Raw genomic sequence first — 13,403 nt, 5'->3', positions numbered from 1 at the left:
CGATGCGATATTTCTGACGCTGCCGCTCTTTCCGAAGCCATACTAACTCAGGAACTCCACCCACTGAAGATAGGGTGGGGGAGGGAGACTCAGACAGAATACTAATTACAGTAAAGGACAACAACAAGTAAAAGAACAGATAATCAAACCTATAACAGCCGAAGAATTCTTCTTGGCCTCCTCCAACTCACTATGAGCCATAGCAAGATCCAAGCGAAGCTTCTCCTCATCCTTGCCTTGTTGCTCCTTAGCCTTTGAGGAGACTCTTCAACTCACATATCTCCCTATCCCTATCAGCAATGACAGTCTCAGCCGCAGTAAGCTCCTCTTCCCGAAGACGAAGCTTAGCCTCCAACTTAAGGGATTTGGCCTTAAAAAACTGGTAGATGTGATTGCAATGCTCACTCCTCATCATCTGCGAATCAGAAGATTAGAACACCCTGACTCTAAAAATTGATAAAAAGTGATACAAGGAAAAATGATAAGAGAACTCACCTCTAACATCCGTTGTTGGGGAAATCCATACTGATATCCATCAGCCAGCGCCATCATATCAGCAACAGTTGAGGGAGCGTCGACTACTAGAGAATCCTCCAAGGCCCGAAGATTCTTATCCCATGCTTCTGCAACCTGGTCCTCGGGAGACAATTGCATCATCTTACGGGTATAGGCATCAGATTTCTTCTCACCCTCCACCGCAGGAGCTGGATTGGGTACGAACATCAAGTTCTTCTTTTTAAACCAAGCTAAGATGGCATCATCACCCTTAAGGATCAGTGACTGAGGAAAATCATCTCCAGAAGACCCAACCGAGGACTTACCCATGTCCGTGAATTTAGCACCCGAAGAGTTCGAGGCTACTCCCGCATCCAAATCTGGAAGGTCTCTAGCACCGCTCCCCTCTGGAACATCACTAGCATCCACGACTACCTTGCCCTTTCCATCCGCCTTGCTAGAGTTACCAAGAACATCCCAATCATCGTTTGGGGAAAGCAGGTTGAACTCAGAAGCCAGGCCCAGGGCAGCGTTTATGTCAAAACTATCCTCCGCAGAATAAATCCGACCAAAGGAAAACTCCTGAGGCATAGAAGGAATTTCACCACCAACACCCTCATCACCAAGGCCAGTGTTATCATCACCAGCATCACTGCAACCCGCGGGATTAGCTTCGGCACCAGCATCATGACAACCTGCGGGATTAATTTCACCACCAATACCGCCGCCATCAGCGGTAGTATTACCCTCAACAAATTCTTCATCATCATGACCTGGAGGGGATGTATCAGTACACTCTTCCATATCAGACATATCTTCATCCTCTCCAAGCTCAGTCACAGGACTGTTAACTTCTTCATAAACCTCCGTCTCCTCGATTGTTGCGGTGGTGGACTGCTTGGGATTTATCCTCCTCTTCTTCGTCGCCTAAAAAGACAAGGCACAAGAATAAAAATCCATGACTTTGAAAAGAATTAAAACTGCCTCAACTAAAGGACAAGGCATATGGAAATCTTACCTTGACAACCGCAGCATTCTTCGCCTGAAGATCAGCATCGGAACTCTCTTCGTCATCTCCATCAACAACATCGAGGGCATATTGGAAATTCATGCCCTCAAAATTCAAATGCCAAGGACGGAAATTCCCATAACGAGCAGGAGGAGCACACGTATCTGGATATCTGCGGTAGGACGCCATCCTTGCGGACCTGGAACCCACTCCCAAGCCCAGGGACCAACAACCTCAATAACAGTTGCGTGCCATTCATAGTCATGATCACGCTTGATCCGCTCACGAGTAGGAAACACCAGTTTGTTAGTAGAATTCTCTGTACCCGAGACGTACTTCACCTTAGCACCACTTACTTCACTCAGAAGGCGGATCTCACCACGAGGAGCGGCAATATTCCGAAGACTCACACTCCACGGTTTACGATTCCTACTGTTAACATAGTCACCGAAAGACTTGTTAAAATTCTCAGGCGTATACCACTCCCTTTCCTCAGGATTGGGAACATAAAGAGTCATCATTGTCTCTCCTTTGCTCCGAAGATAACACTTCCTCAGTGCACGAAGATAATTCCCATGAAGTTGGGAAATAAAGCGACAGTGTGTGTTCTTCGAAGAACCCTCTCGACCAGCCAACACATCATAATAAAAAGAATCCCCAGACTTGTACAAAGGCAATATAAGACCCGCTTCAAAGGCCCCCACCGTGGTCAGCAGATGAAATTCATCAAACTTATATGTCGATATCATCTCATAAGTAATATCATCATCAGCAACGTAAAAAAGAACATCGAATAGCTGAAGACCATTCTTTTCCTTGAAAACCTCCAGATCAATATGTTTGAAGGTCACTTTCTTCTCCCAACAGCGACGCTACGTATTTCCTGAGAAATATCTTCCTCCTCCACGGGATCAGGCGCAGAACCCTTCGAAGGGTTTCTCTCAGAAGCTTTCCTCTTAGGATGAACCTTAGATACATCATTCTTCGAAACCACTTCTTTCGAAGACCTATCCTTGGGTTGAGACACTGGAGGGGGAGGTAGAGGATGTTGATGAGACGCGGAAGGAGGCGCCACTGACCGAAGAGGTAGGACATACCGCATTCTCTTAGGATCATCACGAGGATTAACTAAGGGACGAGAAACAGCATACCGGGAGCCAGGAGCCTCTTTTGGCCGGTCCCCCTTCTGCGTATTCCCTCTATGCGACTCACCCCTCTTAGAAGATAAGTGCCTCTGACCATAAGAAGACAAAACCCTATGAACGCGGGCATCACCTTGGGAAGATTTAGACGAACCTCCACCAGGCGGAGAAACATCAGGATCCCTGCGCGGAGGATATCTACGCGGACTAGGCGGTGAAGTTTGATAAGAAACCCACGGACGGTCAGCCATGTCTACGTAGTACACAAACAAGTTTCAGATTTCCACGAAGACAAAACAGAAATCAAAAAAACCAATTTCATCAAGTTCTTCGTAATCATGAACCAGATGGAAAATAAGAACAAACCCTAAATAAAAGGGGAAATAACAAATAGGGGCAAGCATATACAAAGGAAGAAATCATTACTGTTTGTAATAACGAACAGGGGCAATCATACACACACTTATATATATGTTCTTCATCACAAACACATATAGCTACAGTTCATCAAAAGATAATCAAGACACATTAAAACCACCTACCTATAAATAAAAAATTAAGCAGAAAGCCTCGACGAACAGTAGCAACAACAGAAAACCTCGATGAACAACAATAGCAGCAGCAGAAAACCTCGACGAACAACAGTAGCAACAACAGCAAAAAACTTTGAGGAGCAACAGTAGCAGCAGCAACAGTTAATAACAAGGATACAAAAGCAAAGAACAAAGAATGAAAATTCCGAGAAAAGAGAAGGAATGAAATTTATGATTAGAGAATTTTCACATTCCTTCTCATATATATATGCAAAGAGAAATAAAAACCGCCCCACTACCCAAATAGTGGGGAACGTGCCCTAAAATCTAGGAAAATAGTAAAGAGAAGATGACGAGAGTAACACGTTTTTTCTTCCCACTTCGACTAACCGCCCAGTAGGAGGAAAATGGGAAAATTGTAGGTACACATTTCATCTTCCGCCACGTGCCCACAAAGACACACGTGGAGGACATGCGGCTAAGGGCATCAAGATATGATTTCACGCGTGGACAGCCAAGAGTCACTTTATCCTATCCCTAGAAATATCTAAGATCTACGGCTGGGGATAGTCAGACTGACGCAGACAAGAAAGGGATAGAGGACAGTTGTCTACTGTGGACAGACATCTCAACTACCCGCATTAAATACCCTCAAACAGCATACGTGTCAATCAGCCTGTATTGGAAGCACAAATAATACTGCGTATCCAGACAGAACACGCAGATGCAGCCGAGAACACGAAGACTTCTGCGTGAGCGGCACAAAACACAAGAGGATAAGGTTATAACGGGCTTCAGAAGTGGACCCCACGTAACCTCCCTATAAATACCCCTCTCTCCCAAGTGAAGAGGGAGGCCTAAAAACATGGAGAGGAGAATAAGAGAGAGACGGAGAGATAGAGAAAGTGTAAGTGAAGTTCCTCCTTCTACGCAGGCTTATATTGGTCTCAAAGTCATTCGACTATTTCTGTAACCTTCATACATATAATGAAAAATCCAAACCCGTAGACAGAGATCTGAGTGATGAATCATATAAGTTAATCGTTTCATCTATATTCATGCATTTATACTTTATATATTCAATTCGATACTTATGGTATATCATGTTCGTACATTTTATATTTCATCCACTATTTATCTTATTGTATGAGCCAAGAACAATGATTGTAGTTGATGAGACGAGGAAGAGTATTAGAACTCTGAGTCAAGGATTCGACATAACCTATCCATTCTCCTCAGGCGCAGCTTATTTATTGTATTGTCATGAGTCTGCACGCATTATTTGTGAATACTCAGATGACACCAGATCTTTGTGTTCGCACTGCCAAAAGATGATGCTCGGTGATTAAGCTGCAGCTATGGACGATGGGGGTATCAGTGATGGTCGGCAAGGAGATGAGTAACGGGATAGAGAAGAATACGTTCTGAAGTCATGAGTTTGGATTGTTGCGATGACGTGGCAGGGTATCCGCCGTATTACTTCACGTGCAGCAGAATGAAAAATGAAGAACACGTGGTGCGCTATGTTTGCAGTATAGCTTTCACGCGTTTTGGAGAAGTGGAAATTTGGTATTAAATGGTGCACCTAAGAAGGATAGATCAATGGTGTAGATGAAGATATATGGGGTCCCTAGATGATCAAACGGATTATAAATCGTTTTGCACACTTCTTGTGTGCAATTCGTTACACCAAATATGCACTTGGATAAACTCAACTGATTTTGTATCTTTATACGTGATTTTGGATCCATTAGGGTTTTTGAAGGCTATAAATAGCAGCCAAAACCCAAAACAAAAATAAATTCTTCTTTTATTATTTCTTTTGTATCTAGAAGACAGAAACAGAGAGAGAAATAAAGTTTTTGTTCTTGGCTTTTCTTGTGAGCTTTTATTTTTAGTTTCAATTTATTTATTTCTTCTTTATTTATTCCTTAGTCTTTTTTAGCTATGGATAGCTAAACTTCTTATTAATTAGGGATGATTTTAAAGTCCTGATAATGAAGTCTTAATTTCTTAAACCAAGTTTATTTCAAGTTTTATTTATTTGTTGATTATCTTTATTATTTTTAATGTTTAAGAATATTGAGGGGTTATTTAAAGTGATCAATTAAATTAACCAACTAATATTTCTTCTACTAGTTTAGGGTTGTGTGATACGTGTAATTGTCACATCAACTCTATACACAAGTAGTAAATCGCAAGAGCTGACATAGGGATTCTGTTAAGCAATTGTGTATAAAGATAACACTAGCAAGCGAGCCTATGCGTCTGATGATAGGATCAACCTGATTCACATAGCATAAAGCATCGATTAATTTACACCTCGAGATATTATTCTTGGTGGGTTAGTTGGATGGAAACTGGTAGTCGAGCGCTTCCGTATCCAGTGACAACAGGAATCCAGGGGATAGCAGAGTTTATTGTTATTCCATGGTTGGTAACAGTATAAGTTCAACAAGAAATAAATTGTATTTAATTAAGTTTCGTTTCAGTGACGGCGAAGAATTCCCTAGTCATCTTTCTTCTTATTGTTTACAACAAATTCTTATTATTTTCTTTTATTAGTTAATTTGATTAAAATCTAAAAAACCCCTTTTTGGTTACTTTATAACAACCAAAATCTCCCTGCTCTTCGTGGGAACGAACTCCTTGCCATTATATTACCAGTTAATTGTGGAAAGAAGTGAATTAATTTGTTGTGTAAACTACGCGCATCAAATTTTGGCTTCACTGCTAGGGAGCAGTCGGTAGCTTTTAGTTGTCATATTTTCTTTTAATAATTTTATTTAGTACTTTGCTTTTAGACTTTTTTTCTAGTTTTTTTTAATTATTTTCTTTTAATTTTTATTAATTATTCTATTTATTTATTAATTTTGATATTTTTAGATTTTACTCTAGATTTTTTTTGGTTTCGGGTAATTAATTTCTGGCACTTAAACAGTGAGATTACCTAAGGTGCGTAATTAAAACTCGCAGGGGAGCAGTACTACAAGAACATCAACAATCGCAACAAGAATCATCCACTGAAGATATGGTTAATACAGACGACGAGAGAGATCCTCCACCTCTAGAGAAGAAGTTGGGAGAGTTAACTTTCCCGTGCTAGATTCACAACCACTGTGCATCACAATCATTAATCTAGTGGAGTTGAATTCAAATCTAATTCATAATCTACCAAAGTTCAAGGGACATCCAGGTGAAAATCCAAATCGACACCTTCAACATTTCCAGAACACGATGACAAGTATGAGGCATGCAACCACAGACAGAGATAAGGCTATGCTCCAAGCCTTCCCATTTTCGTTAAAAAACTTGGCAGAAGAATGGTTGTATTATCTTCCTTCAGGGAGTGTTACAACATAGACAGTGATGAAAAAGTTGATTCTGGAGAAGTATTTTCCAGCTTCCAAAGCGGCATCTGTTCGTAAAGAAATCAGTGACATTCTGCATATTACCGGGGAGTCTCTTTATGGATATGGAAAGAGACAAAAGTATATTGGCTAGCTTTCCATACCACAACATATCTTCAATACTCATCATTCAATATTTTTATGAAGGATTACTTCCAGAATAGAGAAACTTGATTGATGCAGACGTATGAGGTACACTCACTGAGAAGACGATCTCGCAGGAAACTAGTTTGATCGCGAGTATGGCTTCAAACGCTCAACAATTTTATACAAGAAACAACTCAAGTGTCAGAAGAGTTAGCGAGATCGTAGAGTCTGCACAATCAGAGCAACGGATGAACAACATTGAAAAGGTAGTGCAAAGAATGGCAGCAGTGATTATTCTACTTATGAAGAAGAGTCCGAACAGGTGAATGTTGTGTCCCCTAATCAGGGTCCAAGGTATAACCCATACTCTAATACCTACAATCCATGTTGGAAAGATCACTCGAATTTCAGCTACGCAAACAAGCAAGCCGCGGCTCCTAATTCATATCTCGGTAAAGTGGCTTTCAACAACCACAATTCTAGTCACAGTCGCAACCTCAAGTTCCCAAGGATGACGCATCTGAGAAGATAATTACTATGATGCAAGGTCTCTCATTTATGTTCCAACAGAGTCAACATAAAGCCAATCAACATATGCAGAAGACCGACTCTGCGATTAGAGATCTACATACTCAGATGGGGCAAATGGCAACTGAGATTAATCAACTGAAGGCACAAGCATCGAAAAAGCTGTCATCACAAACTTTTGTAAATCCAATAGAAAATGTTAATGCAGTGCTTTTGAGAAGTTGAAAGCAAATAGAAGAGCCAAAACAACAAGAAAAGGTTAGTTACGACTCAGAAAAGGAAGTAGAGGTGGAAACTATTCCAAAGAAAAATCCAACTTCAACCGACCAACCTAAAGACACAGTTCCTAGTTTTATCACACCATCTCCTTTTCCTAGTTGTTTTGCCAAGTCAAAGAAGCAAGCTTTAGACAAGGAGATTATGGATATTTTCAGCAAGGTGCATATCAACATTCCATTCTTTGAGGCCATCAGAACGGTACCCAGGTATGCCAAGGTTCTGAAAGATTTTTGCACAAAGAATGAGAGGTTGATTGCTAACAAGGTCACTCAGGTGGGAAAAAGTGCTTCAGCTATGTTAAGAGATGCTTGCAAAGTGTAAAGATCCTGTTGGTTTTAAAATGCCAATTTCTATTGCTAACAGACGGTTTGAGCGTGCTTTACTTGATTTGGGATCTTCCATAAGCGTAATGTCAGCCGATGCTTATTGATAAGCACGTAAGTGCTACATTTTATACCCATATTTATATTAGTTAGGACTCGATATTTGACTAATGACACCATTTTAGTGCTTGTGTAGAAAGTACAGTAAGATTCAATCATCCGAGGAAAATAAGCTTAGAAAGAAGTTAAATTGGCATTTTTGATTTACCATGCCAGACGAGTCAGAGCCGGATTAAAGTTTTTTGGCTGGCTGGCAAGCCAACTCAAGTGCCACACCACCATAGGCATTGACTAAGTTAAACAAAGAGAGTTTTCTTTGTTTGAGCGTGTGATTCCACTAATGGGCCAGGAGAAGAGTTAAAAGAAAACGAAGGACGTGGCCTACTCCACTACTGAATGTCCTAGTTATATGTTAGAGCATCATCGACATTTCATGTTCTTTATGCAGAGAAGAAAGTCTCATTTTGGCTAGTCGAGAAGCTGCCTCAAAAGCAATAGCGGGTTCAAGGTTCCAATTGTTCTTAATGGCTAAAACATGCATGAAACAGTAGATGGATATGATGGATGAACTGTTGGTGGCAGTGGTGATTTATACAAGCTGCTGACACCGGTGGAGGACGATGTTGTGGACTGAAGCAACAATGAGGTTATTATACTGTGATGGGTTTTACCCAATATCGGCATGGGTTAATAGTTCAAATGAGTTTGGGACTGTGCATGAATACAAAACTGAGGGATCTTACAGCTTGCTAGTGAACGCCAGTGATGAATACAAGATTTCAGCAAACAAAGCTGAGAAGAATGGAGATGGAATCAATCTTAATGGTGGTCGTTCAAGGCAGTGCAACAACAACAAGGGAGATTTATGGGGTTCGTATATAGTCTAACGGACTGCAAATTGGTCAGGGAGTAAAGCCAGAAACAAAAAGAAATGGCAGCAGCATAGCTACGGTTTGTGTGCTTGGATAGTTTGAATCGAAGGTGTTGATTTGAGTTGTGCAGTTGAGACTTGGAGAAATGCAGATGAAGAGAAGAGAACATCGATGGAAGTGGAACAAGTGTTCAATGGAAGCAGCTCTTTTATCCGCGCCATCTCTTGGCCAGTGAAAGATGAGTCTTGACTGCGAAATCCAGTTCCGCAGAAGGGCAAAATGGCGAGAAAAGGAAATTGAGATGCTGGTTTTGAGATGAACTGTGCGTTGGTTGTTTCCATGCGTTTTGGGTCAAGTCTGTGGCTAGAAATTTTAATGATAAAGAAACAATAAATGAAGAGTTTATTTCCGTTGTTGTTGTTGCCAGTTAAGTTGTTACTGGCAGTTTGTGAACGATGGCATGGACGAAGATTGAACGGACAGAAAATAGAAGTTGGTGGTGAGACGAGATGGAGAACGGAACTGGTGATGCTGGAATTGAATGGGATTGTAAGATCGAGAAGATGTTTTCTGGAGTGGTCTTGTTTAAGGCTGTATGGTTGAAGTGTAGTTGGTGCACGTGGCTGGATTTGTCGTGGTCTTCTATGTGATCAGTGGAGACGAGATTTGGATGGTCAGAACTGGTGATGGCTAGTTAGATGAAGTTGGGTGTGGCTTGTCGTAGTCAGTTACTGGACTGGGCCTACGCTGTTGTTTGCTAGGTCGTATTTTGGAATTCTCGCAACAATTGGTGATGAATATGATGATTATATATACAAGATCTGTTTGATTTGGTCATGTACTCATGTTGTTCAGTTCCATACTTCCATGATTTATTTGTTGTATTCGTATTCAACAGTTTTGCTTGTGAAATTGAAATGATAGTAATGGTACTATGGGTAATGGGTTGGAATTGAATGAGCAGTTTAGAGTTTGCTTGTGAATTTGAGATATTAATTGTATGAGCTTCAAATTGAATGAGTTTAGTTTGAATTTTGGTTGAGATTTAACATGCTTGATGTGATTGAAATCATATACAAAAGGTCTTTCTTTGTTTATCTTTTTCGAAGTATCATTCATATTACCAACATTTTTCTACATTTAAACCAGTGCTGTTACTGCTGTACTTGCATCCTTTTTGTTTTGTAGATTGGAGTTCTAGTGAAATCTTTAAATTTTGGTTTGAGCAGTTTGGATAAGTGGTTGTCCCCTAAATCTGTAAGTACATTTTGTAAATTTAAATCAAATAAAATTTGACTTCTTTATCTTTTATGGTAATTTTCATTCTTTCTGTACACAATCACCATCTGATCGTGTGTTTGGGTTGCAGGGAAGAATACCATTGCTCTTTTTTCCAGCCTCGGGAGAAGTAGCACCAATCTACAAGTACACTACACTAGTACTGGTTTGTTTGTACCTCCTGTTTATTCATCTTCTTATTAATTTCATGTACTCTTTAAGAAGATAGAAAGATCCACATATTTCTGTTTGGTTTTGTGTTTTTTTTTTGGCAATTAATATCATGTTCGGATCTAGGAAAATGGATATGATATTTGTTTCGGTACATTTTATCATGTTTGGATGTTGATGGTAAAGCTCATAGCTGTAGCACATCGAGTTTAGGTGCTGTAACTGCTGTTTATATTCGGCCGTCTCGGATAAACTCTCTTGTTAATTTCTTAGTTATTTTTTTGGTATCAAGGGAGAATGTAATTGTGTAGCATACGGTTGGAATGTAATTGTGTAGCATACTAGTCTCTTGTTAAACTACTAATGACTAGTATAGTAGTATCTGTGTTTCTTTAAAGGCAAAATTAGTTTAGTTTTGTAATTTTGAGTTTTTGAATTGATATAAAAATGAATTGGATGAATGTTAGGTACTTAGGTTGTAGGAAAGGAACTTTAGATGGGCTGAATATGGCCGGAAATAGCCCAAAAATCGGTTTCTGGCGAGTTAACTCAACAAAAACCAGTTCACCCGTGAGCACCCGTGAACCCGCGAGCTTTACCCGGGACGGGCGCGGGTAGGATAAATGACCACCCGTGAAGAATTTCAACCCGCGAGCTCAGGCTGGTATTAACCCGTAACCCGCGGGTTGGTCACAAGCCAGACCCATCCCGCCCGTTTGCCAGCTCTATTTATGATAGAAACCACTTTGAGCAATGGCTATTTTGAATTGATTAATAAAGAAATAGACTATTATGAATTGAATAGATTGATTATCGAGTATTGTTTATCGATTTAATGAAGATGGGTTGTTGCCTCACCGATTTTATAGACCTATGTGCATAATGAATTAGTTTTACAAATATGTTTGTTCTTAGTATTTGATAATCTATGCTTGGGTAAAATTCTTTGATGGGTTATGCTTAGAAAAGATGGATAATATTTGTGAATTAAAATTAGTTTCGCCTAATTTTCTCGCTAACGCAATTTGATGGTGCATGCTTTGGTTAAGTCTTTTGATGTGCTATGCTTAGGGTGTCCCAGCGATATTTGTGACTCTATGTTTATAATAGGTGATGCCAATAGAACGAACGATAGACATATATTCGGAATTATGTTTCATTTCAGTAATTGAATAGAAGTAGTGGTGGAAATCATAAAACCCTGATTATTGATTCTCATATCTTTGGTTACTGTCTTTCATATTGATTTTATTTTTTTAGTATAATTTTATTATTTCGTTTTTACATTTCGCATTCTAAAAATATCAAAAAAATCATTTCTGGTTAGTTCATTAGAGATATTGGTTACAGTATTTTCCACCGCTCCTTGTGGGAACGACCCGTACTTGTCGTTGTCTGCATTATTGACACCGTGCGATTGCGGTTATCACATATAGGGTCATCTCCGGATCCTATCACTTATGATTATTTGAATCTGGGACCTTTAAAGGAGACATGGATTATCATTCAATTATCTAACAAGTCTAACATTATATCCTAAGGGACTCGTGGAACACGTGTTGGTACAAGTGAATGGATTGATCTTTCCGGTTGATTTCTTTGTTGTGGATATGCAGAATGGGGATAATTGTTCGTCTACTTCATTACTTCTTGGGATACCATTTATGAAGACTGTCAAGACGAAGATTAATTGCGATACTGGAACACTCACTATGGAGTTTGACAAAGAGATTATACACTTCAATATTTTTGAAGCTATGCGTTATCCAAGTGATATCCATTCTGCATTTTCTATTGATGTTACTGGTTCGTTATCACAACAGATGTTTGATTTGAACAATGAAGATGAACTTGAATCTGTTCTACGAAATAATATTGATTTAGATGTCCATGGCATGCCTAACTTGGACATTGATATACCCAAGGAGTTTGTTGAGACATGTGGTGCTTTAACAACATCACAAGAAGTTAGAACATGTACTATTTCATATATCTCTTTACTTGTAATTCATGAAGTTTCTTTACCTTATGTTGTGCAGGCACCTAAACTAGAATTGAAGCTCTACCCGATCACTTAAAGTATGCCTACTTGGGTGATGGTGAAGAGCTTACAATAATTATTGCAAAGAATCTCACAACAATACAGGACGAACGCTTACTTAGGGTTCTGAAAGAGCACAAAACGACTATTGGTTGGACAATTTATGACATCAAAGGCATTAGTCCAACCATGTGCATGCATATAATCCTTATGGAAGATGATGTCAAGCCAGTACGTGATGCTCAACGTAGGCTTAACCCCCCCAATGATGAAGGTTGTAAAGAAGGATATCCTCAAATTGCTTAGTGTGGGGGTGATTTACCCAATTTCTGACAACAAATGGGTTAGTTCGGTGCAAGTGGTGCCTAAGAAGTCTTGTGTCACTGTTGTTAGAAATCAAGATGATGAACTTTTTCCTACAAGAGTTCAGACAAGTGGTGCTTAAGAAAGCTTAATTCAGCTACCCGTAAGGATCACTTTCCTTTGCCTTTCATTGATCAAATGTTAGAAAGGTTAGCGGGACATTCTCATTATTGCTTTTTGGACGGTTATTCGGGTTACAATCAGATAGTTATTTCACCAGAGGATTAAGAAAAGACTACATTTACTTGTCCTTTCTGTACATTTGCATATAGAAGAATGCCATTTGGTCTTTGCAATGCGCCTACCACTTTTCAGAGATGTATGGTCAGTATATTTTATGATTATGTGGAAAACATCATTGAGGTATTTATGGATGATTTCATTGTTTATGGTGATTCATTTGATATTTATTCAAATAATCTTTAAGTTGTGCTTAAAAGATGACACTAATCTTGTTTTAAACAGGGAGAAATGCCACTTTATGGTAAATTATGGAATTGTGCTTGGTCACGTTGTGTCCTCTCAAGGGATCGAAGTGGACAAGGCAAAGATAGAATTGATTAGAAACTTACAATACCCCACTTCGGTGAGGGGGATTCGCTCGTTTCTTGGTCATGCAGGTTTTTATAGGCGGTTTATCAAAGATTTCTTCAAAATCTCAATGTCGATGTGCAAATTGTTGCAAAAGGAGGTTTCCTTTAACTTCGATCAAGAATGCAAGGATGCCTTTGACAAATTGAAGGAGATATTGACTACTGCACCAATTATTAAGTCACCTGACTGGAGTTTGCCGTTCGAGTTAATGTGTGATG

General features: G+C 39.6%; 1 long non-coding RNA gene across 1 annotated transcript; it reads left to right on the top strand.

Annotated features, from left to right (window-relative positions):
- Positions 1–9,892: 9,892 nt before the first annotated feature.
- LOC113278114 lies at positions 9,893–10,568 on the top strand. Its single transcript, XR_003325301.1, has 2 exons — positions 9,893–9,995; positions 10,108–10,568. It is a non-coding gene; the product is annotated as an uncharacterized LOC113278114 (long non-coding RNA).
- The last annotated feature ends 2,835 nt before the right edge of the window (positions 10,569–13,403 follow it).

The sequence above is a fragment of the Papaver somniferum genome, chromosome 5 (assembly GCF_003573695.1).
Source record: "Papaver somniferum cultivar HN1 chromosome 5, ASM357369v1, whole genome shotgun sequence".
Taxonomy (NCBI): Eukaryota; Viridiplantae; Streptophyta; class Magnoliopsida; order Ranunculales; family Papaveraceae; genus Papaver; species Papaver somniferum.
The sequence above is the reverse complement of the archived record's forward strand: the minus strand, read 5'-3'. Positions and strand labels throughout refer to the sequence as shown.